A 17,526-nucleotide genomic window follows, 5' to 3' on the forward strand; every position below is an offset into this window, starting at 1 on the left:
TGCTTGCCTAATTTTCTGGTTAGGACATCAAGTACTATATTAAATGAAAGTGGTACTCGCCCTTATCTTGTTCCTAATTATGAAGATAGAACTTTCAAATTTTCAGCGTTGGGTATCATGTTAGTTAAGTGCTTGTCATATACAGCATTTATTATGTCAAGATACCTATTATTATTTATTATATCTTTATCATTTTATTTATCTTATTTACCAAATATTTTGATGATGAAAAGATGTAGAATTTTGTCAAATGCTTTTTCTGGTTCCATTGAAATGATCATATATTTTTTATCCTGTATTCTATTAATGTTGTGAATCATGTTTACTGATTTCCATAGACTGAAGCACCCAGCTATACCTATCTGACCCTGGTGCATGATCTTTTTAATGTGCTGCCGAATTCAGTTTAGTAGTATTGTTAAGTCTATATCCAATAGAGATATTAGCCTATAATTTTCTTTTAGTAAGGTGCTTGTCTAGCTTTATCATCAGAGTAATTGTGACCTCATACAATGATTTTGGAATTATTCCTTTGCTTAACTTTTTGACAAATTTGGTAAGAATTAGCATTAATTCTTCTCTAAATGTTTAATGGAATTATCAAGTAATCGATCAGCTCTTGAACATTGCTTTATTGCAAAATTTTAGATTACTGATTGATCTCCTTTTTGTTTGCAGTCCTATTCATAGTTTCTATTTCTTCATGAGTCAGTATTAGCATATTGCATGTTCCCAAAAAATAATACATTTTTCAATGCTACCCAATTTATTCGTGTCTAATTGTTGTCATCTCAGATTATTTCTGTTTCCATGGTATCTTCTGTAATTTCTCTTTCATTATTGATTTTATTTTCTGAATATCTTCTCTATTTTTTTCTTAGACTAGCTAATTTCTTTGTATTTTCAAAATACCAAACCTTGGCTTCATTTTTCATTTCTATTATTTTTCTAGTATCTATTTTTATCTTTTCTATTTTTCTATCTGATCTCTATTTGCTTCTTTCTGATAATTTTGGCCATTGTACTTTTTCTAGTTTTTTTTCTGAGGTATAAAATTTTTGGTATTATTAACATAGGTGTTCATCATTTTCAACCTCTCTCCTACAACTGCTTTTACTGCATTCAGTAAGTTTTACTATGTTATATTCTCATTGTCATTTGTCTCAAGATATATTTGCATTTCTCTTTAGATTTTTTCCTTGATTCATTGTTTATGAGTGTGTCTTTAATTTCTACATATTTGTGAATTTCCAATTCTCCTCCTGGATTTGATTTCTAGATTCATAACTTTACCATCATAAAATATATTAGACATGATTTTAATCATCTTGCATTTGTTAAGAATTTTTGTAGCCTAAAATGATCTATTCTGGAGAACATTCTTTGCATGTAAGAAAAGAATAAATGTACTGGTACTATAGGATGAAATGTTCTGTGTATGCCTGTTAATATCCCTTTGGGTCTTAGTATGGTAGAACTCTGCTGTTTCCTTCTTGAGGTTTTATATGAATGGTCCATCCATTTTTGAAAGTGGGCTATTAAAGTCTTCTGCTATTATTACATTGCTGCCTATTTCTTCCTTCAGTTTTGCTATTGTTCGAATTCATATGGGATTACTTCAACATGTTTGTGGAAAGTGGAATTTAAATAAAAGCTCATTTAAGTGAAATTTTCTGAAATTTATGCATTTTTCATAATTTGTATTTTCCATTAAATTTTTAATTACCCTCACATACTTATATGCTGTGATGTTTTTATGCACACACACGCACACATTAGTTATATATTCTATTGATAAATTGACTTTTTCATCATTATAAAATGATCCTTTTTTGCCCCTCCTGACAATTTTTACTTAAAGTCTGTTTTGTCTGATGCAACTGTAGCTATCTGTATTCTTATATGTGTCTTTAAAAAAAAGATTTATTTTTTTATTTGGAAGTCAGAGTTACAGAAAGAGAAAAAGAGAGGGAGTGACGGGGCGAAGAAAGGGGGGGGGGGAGAGAGAGAGAGTCTTTCACCCACTGTTTCACTCCTCAGATGGCTCCAATAACCAGGGCTGAGCCAAGGCAAAGCCAGAAGCCAAGAGCTTTATCCATGTCTCCCACTTGGGTGGTAGGGGACCAAACACTTGGGCCATCTTCCACTGCTTTTCCCAAGCCATTATCTGTGAGCTTGCTCAGAAATGGAGCTGCTAGGACTCCAGCCAGCACCCATTGGAGAAGCCAAAGTCACAGGCAATGACTGACACACTTTGCCACACTGGCCCCTATGTATGTATATCTTCAAAATAAGTCTCAATTGGACGCTATAGACTTGTACCTATTTTTTTTTCTTTAATTCATTGTCACTCTTTTTTGATTTGAGACTTTAAGTCATTTATGTTTAAAGTGATTATTGACCAACAACTTATTGTCATCATTTTCTTCAGTTTTCTGACTTTTTGCAATTCTTTTTTCTTCCTTCCTAGCTTTCTTTGATAAGTCTTCCTTTGATAAGTGATTTGATAAGTTTTGTAGTGATATGCTTTGATCATTTCTATTTATCTATTTGATATCTAGCACAATTTTATATGTACTTACCATAGGGCTTACATAAAATATTTTAGAGTTGTAAAAGTTTATTTTGAGCTGATAACAACTTAACTTTACCCACATACAAAAACCCTAATTCCCCCAACACATTTTATGTCATGATGTCAACACGTAGAACTTTTATTCTACATTTATATTAATAAACTATTCCAATTATGGTAATTTTAATTCTTTTATTTTAATATCGTTTTCTATGGAATAAACTAATTTTCAATTACATATACAAAATAAAAGAAATTTTAATCCTATTAAGAGGCCTATTACTACTACATGCCATAGAAAAACCAAGTGTTATGCAGTGGACTTTATAAAAGATGTTTTGGGGCTGGCGTTGTGGCACAGTAGGCTAAGCCTCCGCCTGCGATGCCAGCATCCCATATGGGAAGTGGTTCTTGTCCCGGCTGCTCCACTTGTGATTTAGCTCTCTACTACGGCCTGAGAAAGCAGTAAAAGATTGCCCAGGTGCTTGTGCCCCTGCACCTATGTGGGAGACCCAAAAGAAGTTCCTGGCTCCTGGCTCCGAATGAGCCCTGCTCTGGCCATTGCAGCCACTTGGGGAGTGAACCAGTGGATAGAAGACCTTTCAGTCTGTCTCTCCCTCTGTCTGTAACTCTACCTCTCACATAAATAAATAAATAACCTTAAAAAAGAAATTTAAAAAATGTATTTCTTTATGTCAAAGTCTGCCTCACTTGCTTTTATTTCCATCCCTCATCACGAACAAGTAGCAAAGTGCCTTCTATAGAATACGTATTCAAGGATGCTAGTTGAGCACAAATTAAAAGGAAAACTTCAAACTACACAATTCTAAGATTCTTTCTATGTGAATTGAGCATGGAAAGTAAATTTGGGACCCAATTTATTTTTCTCCAAATGAATACCTTTGGGTTTATGTCTTTAATCCTGATGGTTCATATTATTTTAGCGTGAGCAATAAAACAAAAAAGAAACATAATGGACACAGCATTATTCATAGAGAAATTTGAAAGAAAAAAATCTGAGGATTAATGTCTTTAATATTCATTTCTGACAGCCTGTGTTCGAGTTTGGGTTGTCTGGTCAACATTTGGGTCTGATTCGTAGTTTCCAAATCATGGTGTGTAGTGTTCTAAATCAATTCCCTAGGAGAGATTTAAGGATAACTTTTCCACAGGTTTTCTCAATTAAAGATGCATCTAGCTCTTTGCCCACATCACCCACATCTGCTCATAAAAAATGAATAATGGAATACACATGTGTTGACTTGTGACTCATTTCAGCCTTTTGCAGGTGCAAATGCAAGTTTTAAGGTGCAAAGTGGAGCCACAAACATCGTGGGCCAGCCCAACTGAAATTCTAGGCTTTAATCACATCTAAATAACCCTTTATGTGATGCAGTCATAGGATTTTGCTCACAAAGAAGGTATAATAAATATTCTATATTGAACTGGCATACAGTAATAGATGAGAGTACATTATTTAGAGAATGCGAAGTCTAGCTAATTTTCACTGTATCTAGTATTTTCTGAAGCACGCTTTTCCTATTTTAACCCAAAATTCACCTTAATATCTTCTAAGGAAATTTTTACCAAGTAAAGTAGGAAATAAATACTTTTATTTGTGTACAAAACAGATTCAGAGATTTACATTGAAAGTTAACTCAAATCTATCATAATTAATACATATCCTTGCAGCTGGGATAGACTTCCAGAGATAAACTAAGCAAACACTCGGTTATAAGCAGTATTAGAGGAGCTCACTGGTGCAGATAATCTTAAACAGCAGAAAATCCCTAAATCATTTATTTTCAGCTTGGATATGCATGTGTGAGAGCCTCCTTGTATAACAGACATCCACTCTTAATTTCATTTTTCTGAGTTAAGGTTCTTTGAATTATATGTATTACTAATGATTTAATTGCCACCTAACTTTGATTAGGGTAAGAATTTGATCCTTGCCAGTTAAGATGATATAGGTAACAGCTGTTTGAAGATGGGGCGCATAACTTTGTTTTCAAGGAGACAGATATCACCACCTCTTATGAACAGATTCCCCCAAAGTCTATTAAACAAGGAATGCTGTATATATTCTGTTGCCCAGCTGTAAACAATAATTTTCTTGATTGTAGAAAATACATTTCTCACTATGCCAATGGGAAAAAGAAGTACAGCTGCCTGTTTTTTTTTTTTTATGAACACAGGAACCCAGATTATATATAATATACACATACAACATAGCACACACTTACTGGCTTGCATTTATATTGCAAATATGAAAGAGTAACATAAATATAGAAATATACTATTTTGCAAGCTGCAAATATGAATATATGTATATCCAAGGGAGCACAATAGAAAGTACAGTTGTCTAGGTAAACTTATTTTGAAAAATATAGTGGTAGTGGGAGAAAGTTCAAGTCAATGAAAGAGACAAAGCAAGAGATTTCCCTCTGCCTTTATGCTTAAATGCATTTATCTCCTCTCACCAAACTCGAGGTCAAGAAAAATGAAAATTAATCTCTGCTCTTACATTTTACTTTTCCATTTTACATTTTATCTTTAATAACACCTCTCGACCCAGCCCTTTTGCTCTGTTTATCCTAATCCTGCCCATTTTTCAAAGTGCAGCTCAAATCCTGACTCTCTTCTAAAGCGTTCTCTGACCATTTCATCTGGAAGCAATCTTTCCTTCTAAACTTCCACAAGACTTACTTTTCATGCCCCTCATTTAGTGCTTATTATTTACTGACTGGTAGAGAGGTAATGTTTTCCGATATGTTGAAGCCACAGTAGAAACTTTTTTTATTCTTTTATATAGAAAACAAATCTTATGTTTAAATTAAAATAAGCATATGTGTTTTTATAGTTCTTTGTGAATCTAAAATCTAGTTTATTAGATTACAGCCTATATCTTCATAACAAAAAAGAAACACTTATGTAATGCTTACTGTACCCAGATATTGTTTAGAGGGCCTTAGGAATATGAAGAGTATTAAGTATTTTACAAATGTTAGATTGCCATAATAGAGGTTATTTATGAGATCTTCAAAAAGCCCATAGAAATGTTTATTATGAAAAAATTCTGCAGAGATTTCAAGATATTTGCACTAAGTAAACATATATTTTAGTTAATTTTTCCCACAACTTTTTGAAGCGGCCTGATACCCATGTTCTCATTCCTTCATGGAATCAAATAATTGAACTCATGGAAACCAGGTAGAATGACGGAACCACAGGCTCGAAAGTGAGGGAAGTTGGGAAATGATCATCTGAGATCACAATGCTTTATAGAAGAGGAATAAAGATCTTCTTTTTGTCTTTGCATGGTTTGAAGAACATAGTTAATAGCTGAGTACTGAACAATCCACTGTCACTTGGAGAGTGGATTTTAAATGTCTTCATCATAGGAAATGTCAAATATCTGACATGGTTAAAATATTTTTATGAAATAATTAGATGGTGTGCATGTGACTCCATGCCTATAACAAAAGTCAGCAGAAAAAATCCCACTGCAAAGAAAGTTTCAAACTCCTATTTTAAAAATATATATAATTTCCATTTAGAGTAACAGTGATATTAGAAGAATGTTTTTACTTGTTTATTTGTAAGCTATTCTCTGTTGTTAGTTTCCTAACCATCTGAAACTGCAGATTATTTTCAAAGAATGAGAGTGAGGATCTAAACTAGACAAGTACTCTAAGAATCTATGTATCTGTCTGCCTGTCTGAATATCTGTGCATATTTGGTTGTCTGGCATCCTGATCCCATTAAGAATTAATTTAAAGAGGATGCCAATAACTCTCTGGTTTGTAGGGATTTAGAGGGTAAGAACTAACTGGCTATCACTGCCCCAAAATAAGATATTCAAACTATTAGGGACAAAGTCCATCTCTGAGACACCCAGGAACTGCACCCAATAGAGGAGGAACTTTCTCCTTTTTTAAGATTTATTTACTTATTTGAAAATCAGGGCCAGCGCCATGGCTCACTAGGCTAATCCTCCGCCTAGTGGCGCCGGCACACCGGGTTCTAGTCCCGGTCGGGGCGCCAGATTCTGTCCCGGTTGCCCCTCTTCCAGGCCAGCTCTCTGCTGTGGCCAGGGAGTGCAGTGGAGCATGGCCCAAGTGCTTGGGCCCTGCACCCCATGGGAGACCAGGATAAGTACCTGGCTCCTGCCATCAGATCAGCGTGGTGTGCCGGCCGCGGCAGCCATTGGAGGGTGAACCAACGGCAAAAGGAAGACCTTTCTCTCCGTCTCTCTCTCTCACTGTCCACTCTGCCTGTCAAAAAATTTAAAAAAAAAGAAAAAGAAAATCAGAGTCACAGAGAGAGAAAGAGAGACAGAAAGAGAGATCTTCCATCTGCTACTTCACTCCCTAGATGGCTGAAATGGCCAGGGCTGGGCCAGGTTGAAGCCAGGAGCCAGGAGCTTCTTACAGGTCTTCTATATGGGTGGCAGTGGCCCAAGCAGTTGGGCCATCTGCTGCTGCTTTCCCAAGGCCATTAGCAGGAAGCTGGATCAGAAATGGATCAGCCAGGACAGGAACAAATACCTGTATGGGATGTGGCATTGTAGAAGGCAGCTTTATTCACTGTGCCAAAACTTTGGGCCCAGAAGGAACTGTCTTTGAGAGAAAAATGTAGTTGAAGGACAAATTTGATCCATAACAATGACTCCACTAAAGGTAAAACAAACAAACAAAAAGTTGTGCTTCTCAGATTGCCCTCCAGATAACTGTAGGTATTAAAGGACTGTGTAAGCCTCACAATACTAGAATTCAAGACATATTACAGGAGAGTTATAATCAAAACAGCCTGGTACTAGTACAGAAATAGACATGTAGACCAATGGAACAGAAGATAAACCACATACATCTATAACCAAATAATCATTGACACACGAGCTAATATCAACACCTGAGAAAGGACAGTTTCTTCAACAAATGGTATTGGGAAAACTGATCTCTGCAACCCTTAAGGTTTCATGGTTGGACTGAAAGGCCAGTGAGAGGATCTCAGGCATGGAAAGCCAAGACTCTGTGACAAAAAAATATCCTACATGGAGGATCTCTGTGAGACCTTAGAGGAAAGAAAAGGTCATCAGAGAAGGATACATTCTTCTTTTTTTTTTTTTTCAATTTATTTTACGGTAGAGTTATAGACAGTGAGAGAGAGACAGAGAGAAAGGTCTTCCTTCCATTGGTTTATTCCCCAGATGGTCACTACGGCCGGCGCTGCGCCCATCTGAAGCCAGGAGCCAGGTGCCTCCTCCTGGTCTCCCATGCGGGTGCAGGTGCTCAAACACTTGGGCCATCCTCCACTGCCTTCCAAGCAGAGAGCTGGAATGGAAGAGGAGCAACCGGGACTAGAACCCGGTGCCCATATGGGATGCTAGAGCCACAGACGGAGGATTAACCAAGTAAGAAATGATACCAGCCCCAGGATACTTACTTTCTTTTTTTTTTTTTTTTTTTGACAGGCAGAGTTAGACAGTGAGAGAGAGAGAGAGAGACAGAGAGAAAGGTCTTCCTTCTGTTGCTTCACTCCCCAAATGGCCGCTACAGCTGGCACATTGCGCTGATCCGAAGCTAGGAGCCAGGTGCTTCTTCCTGGTCTCCCATGTGGGTGCAGGACCCAAGCACTTGGGCCATCCTCCACTGCCTTCCCAGGCTACAGCAGAGAGCTGAACTGGAAGAGGGGCAACCAGGACAGAACTAGCTCCCCAACCGGGACTAGAACCTGGGGTGCCGGCACCGCAGGCAGAGGATTAGCCTAGTGAGCCGTGGCGCCGGCCTACATTCTTCTTGAAGGGAAGAATCCACTTTTCTTATGGCTGTGTCCAAATACCGATGGAGTCTATGGTCACAAAAGGCTTCCATAGCCTTGGCAGCCCATGGCAAGAGCCTCAGATGATCACTGACATCATCAAAAAAGAGTGTTAATTATTAAAGGAACAACAGTAGTCACTGTGCACTTGCTCCCCATGTAGCACCTCAGTCTCTATTGATTTAATATGAGAATTGACTGCAAACTTTCTCCCCAAACTGTACTCTATATGTTGTGTGTGTGCATGGGTGCAAATTGTTGAAGTCTATGCTTAGCGTGGAGTTGGTCCTCTGTATATAAAGTCATACCAAATATGAACCATAATGAAGAAGAAGATGGGAGAGGGAGAAGGAAGTGGGATGGGAGCTGGGGGTAGGAGGTATGGGGGAAAGAACCACTATATTCCTAAAGTTGTATCTTTGAAAAAATACATTCATTAAATAAAACTAAAAAAAAAAAAAAAGAAAAATTGATCTCTGAGTGCAGAAGTATAAAACAAGACCCCTAAATTATAGCTTATACAAAAATCAACGCAAAATGGATCAAAGAGCTACATCAATTACCTGGTATCAGCAAATTACTAGAAGAGAACATTGGGGAAATTCTACAAAACATTGGCATAGGCAAAGAATTCTTAGAAAAGACCCTAGAAGCAGAGGCAATCAAAGAAAAAATAGACAAGTGAGATTATATCAAATTAAGAAACTTCTGCACTAAATAGGAAATAGTAAAATGAGGAAGCAACCAACAGAATGGGAGAAAATATTTGCAAACTATGCAGCTCAAAAAGGATTAGTATCCTGGATCTATAAAGAACTCAAGAAAACAACAACAAAACAAACAATCCAGTTACGAGATTTGCAAAGGAACTGAATAGGCATTTTTCAAGAAGATATTCAAATGGCCAACAGACACATGAAAAATGCTCAGAATCACTAGCCATCAGGGAAATACAAATCAAAACCACAATGAGGTTTCATTTCACCCCAATTAGAATGTCTCTCGTACAGCAATCAACAAACGATAAATGCTACCCTAATCCACTGTTGGTGGGAATATAAACTGGTGCAGTCATTGTAGAAGACAGTATGGAAATAGCTCATAAATTTGAAAATAGATCTAATGCCTGACCCAGCCATCCTACTCCCGGGAATTGACCCAAATGAAACGAAATCAGCATATGAAAGAGTTAGCTGTACAGCCATGATCATTGCAGCTCATTTTACTACAGATAAGATATGAAGTCCACCCAAACTCTCATCAACCAATGAATGGATAAAGAAAATGTGATATATATATATATATATATATATATATATACAATGGAATAAAACTCAACTATAAAAAAGAATGAAATTCTGTTTTTCACAACAAAATGGATACAACTAGAAACCATTATATTTAGTGAAAATATTCAGTCCCAAAAATAAAAGCATCATATGTGTTCCCTCATCTATGACAGCTAATAGAGTACAAAAATATACTGTATATGAGTGAAGCTGACTTTTTTTTAAGATTTATTTATTTACTTGAAAGTCAGAGTTACACAGAGAAAGAGAGGCAGAGAGAGAGAGAAAGTCTTCCACCCGTTGGTTCACTCCTCAGTTGGCCACAATGGCCAGAGCTGTGCCGATCCAAAGCCAGGAGTCAGAAGCTTCTTCCTGGTCTCCCACTTAGGTGCAGGGGCCCAAGGACTTGGACCATCTTCCACTGCTTTCCCAGGCCACAGCAGAGAGCTGGATCAGAAGTGGAGCAGTCGGGACTCAAACTGGAGCAACCAGGTCTCAAACAGGCATGCATATGTTTTGCCAGCACTGCAGGCGGCAGCTTTACCTGCTATGCCACAGCGCCTACCCCAAAGCTGACATTTCGAGATTTGATTATTATTCATTGTCTTTTCTCTACTACTGAGGAGTACTATTTTGTCTCTATTACTCTTCTTACTTTTTGTTGAATTCTTTAGTTAGTGGAGGGTTAATCTTATGAGTATAAAATAAACTGAAAACATGTCATTGTAAAAAATAAAAAAAAAAGACTAAGAAAGTAAGGAGGATAGGGGGTAGGTTGGGAAGTATCACTGTAATCCTTATTTGTATATATGAAATTTGTTCACCTTATATAAATTTAAAAATAGATTTGAAGGAATTCTAGGAGAGAGACAATTCATAAATTGATCAACCTAAGATTTGATAGGAAATCAAGAGGAAAGAACCATTTTATTTCTCACAAATTTCAGTGATGAAAGTGTTCTTTTCTGTAGTGACTGCAGAAATAATAAAAGAGAGATGCCTGCCATATAAAGTCAGAGTGGATGACTTGCACAAGCTCACCCACCGTTGGGGAAACAGGAAAGGATCTCATCTTACCAGGCAAGAGAGAGACTCTGTGTATGGCAGGTAGAAGGGGACCACAGACCACAGTAATGACTATACAAGCATTGTGAGACGGTGCCAAACTCCAAAGGACTAGAAAGGAAAGATTACGCACTGTGTTAGGAATTATTTTTGTGATTTTTATATGAACTCAAAGGATCGAAAACTGAATAAGTGGGGTTAAACACATAAAAATGTTTATTTTCCACAGATTGAAGTCAAATGCAAGTTGAAAGGCTGTGAAGCATAATTTACTCACCTTACATATGTCCCTTAGCTTTTTGGTGGGGCAAAAGGGTCTTCATACAGCATTTCTTTGTCAAGACATTTCATACTATTTTTATTTCTTAATATTTAAGGTCTTCAAATTGTTACTGTTATAGTTAGTTATTTTTAGATATAATCATGTTTTCTCACTTAAGCCAGGTTATAAGCATCTCTGAAAAGGAACACATCTTGCATTTATTTGATTCCCTCTCAATGAGAAAGAGAAACCCAGTGCAGAGGTTTGATATATGGAGGTTCACACATAGGACGACATTCATTTGAACTCTCATATTAACTATGTCTGGTCTACCGGTCAGAAATATAAGACAACAGCTGAGATTGCTGCCATTAATCTTTAGCAAGATTTATTATGGTGTCAAATTAGTTTCTAAATTTCTATTCTGTAACAAATTAGAAGATGCATGAAATATAACCACAAAGAACTTCTCAAAACTGTTTTATGATACATATTTCCTTTCACATTATTCTTCTGGTTGACCATCTGTTAATCCTGTGTCTTTCAGTTATTCAGACACAAGTTCACTGTTATGGTTAGGCCAAGCAAATCTTTTCTCTTTTTTATCATCACCTTTTCCTTACTATAACATAAGATAGGTTGAGAGAACGAATATTGGGAAGGTGACACAATAATCTTAAGGGAGACAGAAAGCATCTTTCATAGACAAAAGTAGGAGACAATTGTAACTGTCCATACCAAAAGGGGCATACCCAAAACTGTACCAATCACCCACCTTCCTAATATACAAGAATTACAAACTCAGCTATCTTTTGCTAATTATGCTGGGATTTTATAAAAATTCGGGAAGTAACTGGAAATTCAGGGATGATTATTTCCTACCCTTTGGTGCCATCATGAGGCCAGAATAATAAAATACTAACAAGAGTAAATCTCCAAGGTAACTCAAGGTTTTGGTCTTTTCTTTTCATTCAGAATGCAATTATCCACAGAATAAGAGTGCATTTCAGAAATATAATTACCTATACCATAATTGAAATCCTCCAACCAACAAGTCATAGCTCAGATATCCACACAGGTAGTTCATTGAGTAGAATAAAATGTACCTTAAAATTTTAGGCAACTGTGAAATTAGCTTTTTGAATTTGTAACCAATAAATAATTAATTTTGAAGTTACAGAGCCAGGTATGTAAAGCTTTTAGATCCAAGGCATTTACAGTTTTCTACCTCTATCAAAGCGATATGTTGGCTCTGTGTATGTACTTAGTTATATATTCATCCTATGGCATCATAAGAAAAAGCAAATAAAATAATACATCAGAGCTCCCAAAACCCAGTGTTATGATATCACAGTGAAAGAATATGCTATTTGGGAAATAGGACAAATGACAAATGATAAAGCAATGCTTTAGAAAGAATGGCCAATGAGTAGCTAAGGACTTTATACTCATTTTAAAAGCAAAGAATGCAAATAAATCAAGGTATTCCGTATTTGAAGTTGTCACAACAAGGTACACATAAAAACACAAAATGCGTCTTATTAAACTCCACCAAATATATTTTGTTTTGCTATCTGGGTGTTGTATCTGTATTATTATTCCTAGGTTCATACAGTATCTATTCTTAGTCTTGGTTTACAAAATCTTTCATTACTCATCTACTTTCTCAGTCGATTTATTTTTCTTTTGTCTGCACAGTTAGAGTTTCCCCATGTGATGAAAAGGTGATTCCTAAATGATGCTTGACAATGCCTGAAAATGATTTCTTCCCACTGGTTCTTAAAATGCTCTTCACTTGTCTTTCATTTTGCCTTCATGGCATTTAGAAAGTCAAAAGCCCACAAATTTCATGTGTAAAATATGGACTCAAAGAGATGGAAAGTTTCACTGTGTGTTGCTTGCCTCAGCTTTTCTTATTTGCCAGAAAAGCCACAGAGAAAAACAATAAAATCACTGAATCTGTCTTTTATCTGCCTTTGCTTTTTGAATGTTCTCTTCTCACTGTGTTTACATACCTAGCACCTCTCTCCAGTATACTCATACTTTCAAAATTATCAAAATTACAAATACTGTCATCAACTTCAGCTATAATAAGGGCAGCGGAAATTGCTTTCTTTCCTTTCTCTTATCTCAGAGAAGATCTTACACACAGAACGAATAAGGATTTGTTCCCATTTAATGTCAGTGGTGATCTCCTTTTGTGGATTGGCCTCCAGCATTCTTTCAATAGAATCACAATGTTCTTCCTGGCTTGGCTTTAGGCGTCTCATTTGACCCTTTAACACTGCTAAGATAAATCATTATCTTTAATATTTATCTCAAGACAATAGAAGTTAAGCCTCCTTCAACTGCAGTTAGTATCAAAGACCCCTTTCACCAATGAAAGTCACCAAAAAAAGAGATGGTTTTTGCTGTGCTAAATTGCTCATGGGCCCCTGGACTGAGAACAGCACTTATCACAGAAGCTTGGGTAGCCCTTCCCACTGAAGATGAAATGCAGCTCTCTGGTTACCTATAATCTCCTCCTGGCAAGATAAGAATATTCCTATGCTGGATGCTTTGCAATGTTAAGATATTTAAATGCCATCTCATCAAAATTGTAGTCATCTTGCATAGTTATATGTTCTTTTCATTCTAAGACCATATCTTCCTTTATTTCATTGTATTAATCAGGTTTATCCAGTCCGATAGATCCAGCGGAGGGATACACACACACACACACACACACACACACACACACAAAGAGAGAGAGCGAAAATAGAGAGTTATAGAAATTGGCTCATGCAATTAAAGCTGCCCAGAAATCCCTGATTTGCTGTTGGCCAACTGTAAAATCTAGAAAGCCAGTGTTGTGATTCCATTTGAGTCTGAGTCTTGAGAACCAGAGGAATTAATGGTGTGAGTCCCAGTGTCAGTCCCAGTATGGGTCTAAAGTCTTGAGAACTGGTTATGCCAATGTTCAAAGGCAGGAAAAGATAGAGGTCCCAAATCATGAAGACAGTGTGAATGTGCCCTTCCTCTGCATTTTGGCTATAGTTGAGCCTCACTGGATTGGATGAGGGTAACCTTCTTTAAATATAAGTCTACCAATTCAAATGTTAATCTCTTCCAGAAACACTCTGATCATATACTCGAAAACAATATTTAAATGCATATCAGCCATCCCTTAGCCCAGTCAAATTGACACATAAAATTCACTGTAATATTCATTATGTAATTTTGGATAAGAAATTCATGAGACAACTGAAGTTTGAGTATCTGATGTAGTTGATATATAAGAAAGGAGTTCCATTTATAATAGAAAATAATGTGTTACATGGGCTATGGGAGAGAACAGCGAAGAGACTCAGAAGTTGGCAACACCAGGGAGCCACTACTAAGCCCTGGATGGAAGAGATAAGTAGGTGAAGAAATGTGGGAAAAATCCCAGGATTGGTGTAATTTGGTAGCTGATGGAAACATGTCACTTCTGTCCAGGAGGAACTGGAGACATGCAGGCTCCAGACAAAAGTTGCGTAGCTGAGACTCTCCTCCCTTCTTCTCCCTTCCTGTTAACTTCCAAAATTTGGCCAATGACTGTGACTGTGAAAACCTACCAAAACCCCTCAATATGGAAACTTGAAGTCTGAAGCCTGCAATAAGAAATCTCCTAGACAGAGCAATGGGAAGGGAAGAAATAAATCTGGGGTTAAATTGTCCCAAGCCTGGCAAAAACCTATATAACTAACAGAGAGTAGTTATTGGGTATATAGTGGAAGGAGAACAGCAAAATAAGAAAAGCTATAGCGGCTGGTGCTGTACAGCTGCTGCCTGAAGTGCCATATGTGCGCCGGTTCAAGTCCCGGCTGCTCCACTTCCAATCCAGCTCTCTGCTACGGTCTGGAAAAGCTGTGGAAAATGGCCCAAGTCCTTGGGCCCCTACACCCATGTAGGATACCCAAAGGAAGCTCCTGGCTCTTCCTGGCTTGGGTTCAGTGCAGCTCCGTCTGTTGCAGCCATCTGGGGAGTGAACCAGCGGATGAAAGTCCTCTCTCTGTGTCTCTCTGCCTCTCCTTCTCTGTGTAACTCTTTCAAATAAATAAATAAATATTTTTTTAAAAAAAGAAAAGTTATAAATGATTAGTTTATAATGTTGGTTCACATATTTCCCTTTGGTGTTGGCACATTATTATTTTAAAACAATCCATGGTTGATTCTTCAAAACAAAATCCTTATTCTATTATAAAAATTCACACATAAATATTTTTATTTCGTTGGTATGTTGCAATTAAAAATCATTTGTAATTTATTAACATTAACTTTGCTTTATAAAAGATAAAGTACTCTTTCTCTTCGCTTAGTTACCAAGAAAATAATTTTCAACTAAATTAGTTTTCCACTTTATTCCCTTCTGCTAGAACTGAAAACATGTCTCCCAGCAGTGATGAAAGCATAATTTCTAATGCTACACAGAAAAAAGAGAGATTTCACTTTTGGTAAACTGGCTTCAATCAAAATCATAATCACAACTTTGAGGCTATTTTATTGCAACCAAATGCATCTTTAAATCATACTATCGAAGAAGTTTTTATCCCACTAATTATAACATAATTTTTATTTTTTCTTGCTTTTTTTATCTGATACCTAAAAAACTGTACATGTGATGTTTCAATACATGCACACAGTTGCAATGTTCAAATTAGGGAAATCATATTTAGCTTGCAAAATAGTAATCATTTCTTTATGGTGAAAACATTTAAAGCCTTTGCTTTTAACATTGAACATATATATATATACATTACCAATTTTACAAAACATTCTGCTGTACAACTTATTATAGACTTTTTTCCTATCTAAGTAGTACCACCCTTTCACATCCTTCTCTCTGAATTAAAAATTCAACAAAACTTTAGCCTAAGAAAGTACCCATCCCACTTAGTATATCATAAAAATAATCTATTGGCATATTTTATATTCTGTTTTGCTTCTGCCCCAAAATAATCATTATATTTGAATATGAATATTATATTATATTATATGAATATTATATTTGAATATGAATATGAATATTATATTTTAATGGATTGATACATCAAGGAATACATGTAAAATACTTGCAAATAGATGCAAACATACATACTAAATATAAGCAACTCTAACTTCCTATAACAATTTTCAGGACCTTTTGAATAATACCAATACATTTTTAACAATCTAAAACTTCTATGATTTTGGTGGTCATTTGTCAAAAAATTTTTAAAAAAATAGTGAACAGACTCTCCTGTGGACTATCAATTCATTAAATACAAGTCATAATACAACGTACTTTCCCTTTCTATACTAAACTGTATCTAACCTAAACTGAAAATATGAAAAGTGCATTGTGTGCTGTTCTGATTCTAGCTAGAGCTGTCAACATTTTAGTTATAACAGGCAAATTATATTCTCTGCCTCAATTCATAGGAATTAAGAACCAATCTCACCCCTCTTGAAATCACTTGTTCTGAACAGTCTTTCACAGAGCACCTAAATTGTTGCCTGAGTAGCCAAACTCCTTCTTTCTGGTTGTTACAACCTCAGTAATAATGTAAGTCTGAATAACTCATTAGTTCTCCATTGACTTTTCATTCTTTTTTTAAGATTTATTTATTAATTTGAAAGTCAGAGTTACACAGAGGGAGAAGGAGAGGCAGAGAAAGAGAGAAGTCTTCCATCTCCTGGTTCACTCCCCAGATGGGCAAAATGGCTGGAACTGCGCCAATTTGAAGCCATGAGCCAGGAGCTTCTTTTGGGTCTCCCAGGTGGGTGCAGGGGCCTAAGGACTTGGGCCGTCTTCCACTGCTTTCCCAGGCCATAGCAGAGAGCTGGACCGGAAGTGAAGCAGACGGGACTCAAACCAGCGCTCATATAGGATGTTGGCACTGCAGGCGGCAGCTTTACCCACTACACCACAGGGTCGGCCCCGACTTCTCATTCTTTAACACTCTTGTAAACTGTCATTGTCTCTGTGATGCCCTCTGTATGCAGTAGATCCATGCCCCCTTACTTCACCAAGCAGTATTATGGTTACTTACTAAAAGGTAATGATCTTCAGATCATTTGCCTATAGTTACCCTTGTTCTTTACAGCTGTTCAGCAGATATTCTGAGTACTTAGATATGAAATTTGTATTACAGGCTCCTAAAAGAAGGTTTATTTATAAAATACATAGTATACATATTTTATGATAGGCCCATGAAAATTTACAAAAAGGATCCAAGATGGCTGAATAGGGAAAAGAGCACTGATTTTGACCACAGAAAGATACCAGAAGTACAAGGGAGGAATTGCATTCCCAGGGACAGTTGGAGAGAGGTTTTCAGTGGAAAGTCTACAGAAAGAAGAGGGACTCCATAGAGTAGCAAAGACAGTACAAACACACGGCAGCTGGCAACACACCACCAGCGACTCTGGTACACTGAGGCTGGCAGGGACACCATCTTCTCAGAGCAAAGTGAGGGGATCATTCAGCAGCCCGTGCACCATGGTGATCT

General features: G+C 36.8%; 1 long non-coding RNA gene across 1 annotated transcript in view; it reads right to left on the reverse strand.

Moving 5' to 3' along the window:
- Window positions 1-17,526, reverse strand: part of LOC138849930 (uncharacterized) — a 132,799-nt gene that overhangs the window by 81,054 nt on the left and 34,219 nt on the right. The gene's annotated exons all lie outside the window — the stretch shown is intronic.

Source organism: Oryctolagus cuniculus, chromosome 6, assembly GCF_964237555.1.
Source record: "Oryctolagus cuniculus chromosome 6, mOryCun1.1, whole genome shotgun sequence".
Classification (NCBI taxonomy): domain Eukaryota; kingdom Metazoa; phylum Chordata; class Mammalia; order Lagomorpha; family Leporidae; genus Oryctolagus; species Oryctolagus cuniculus.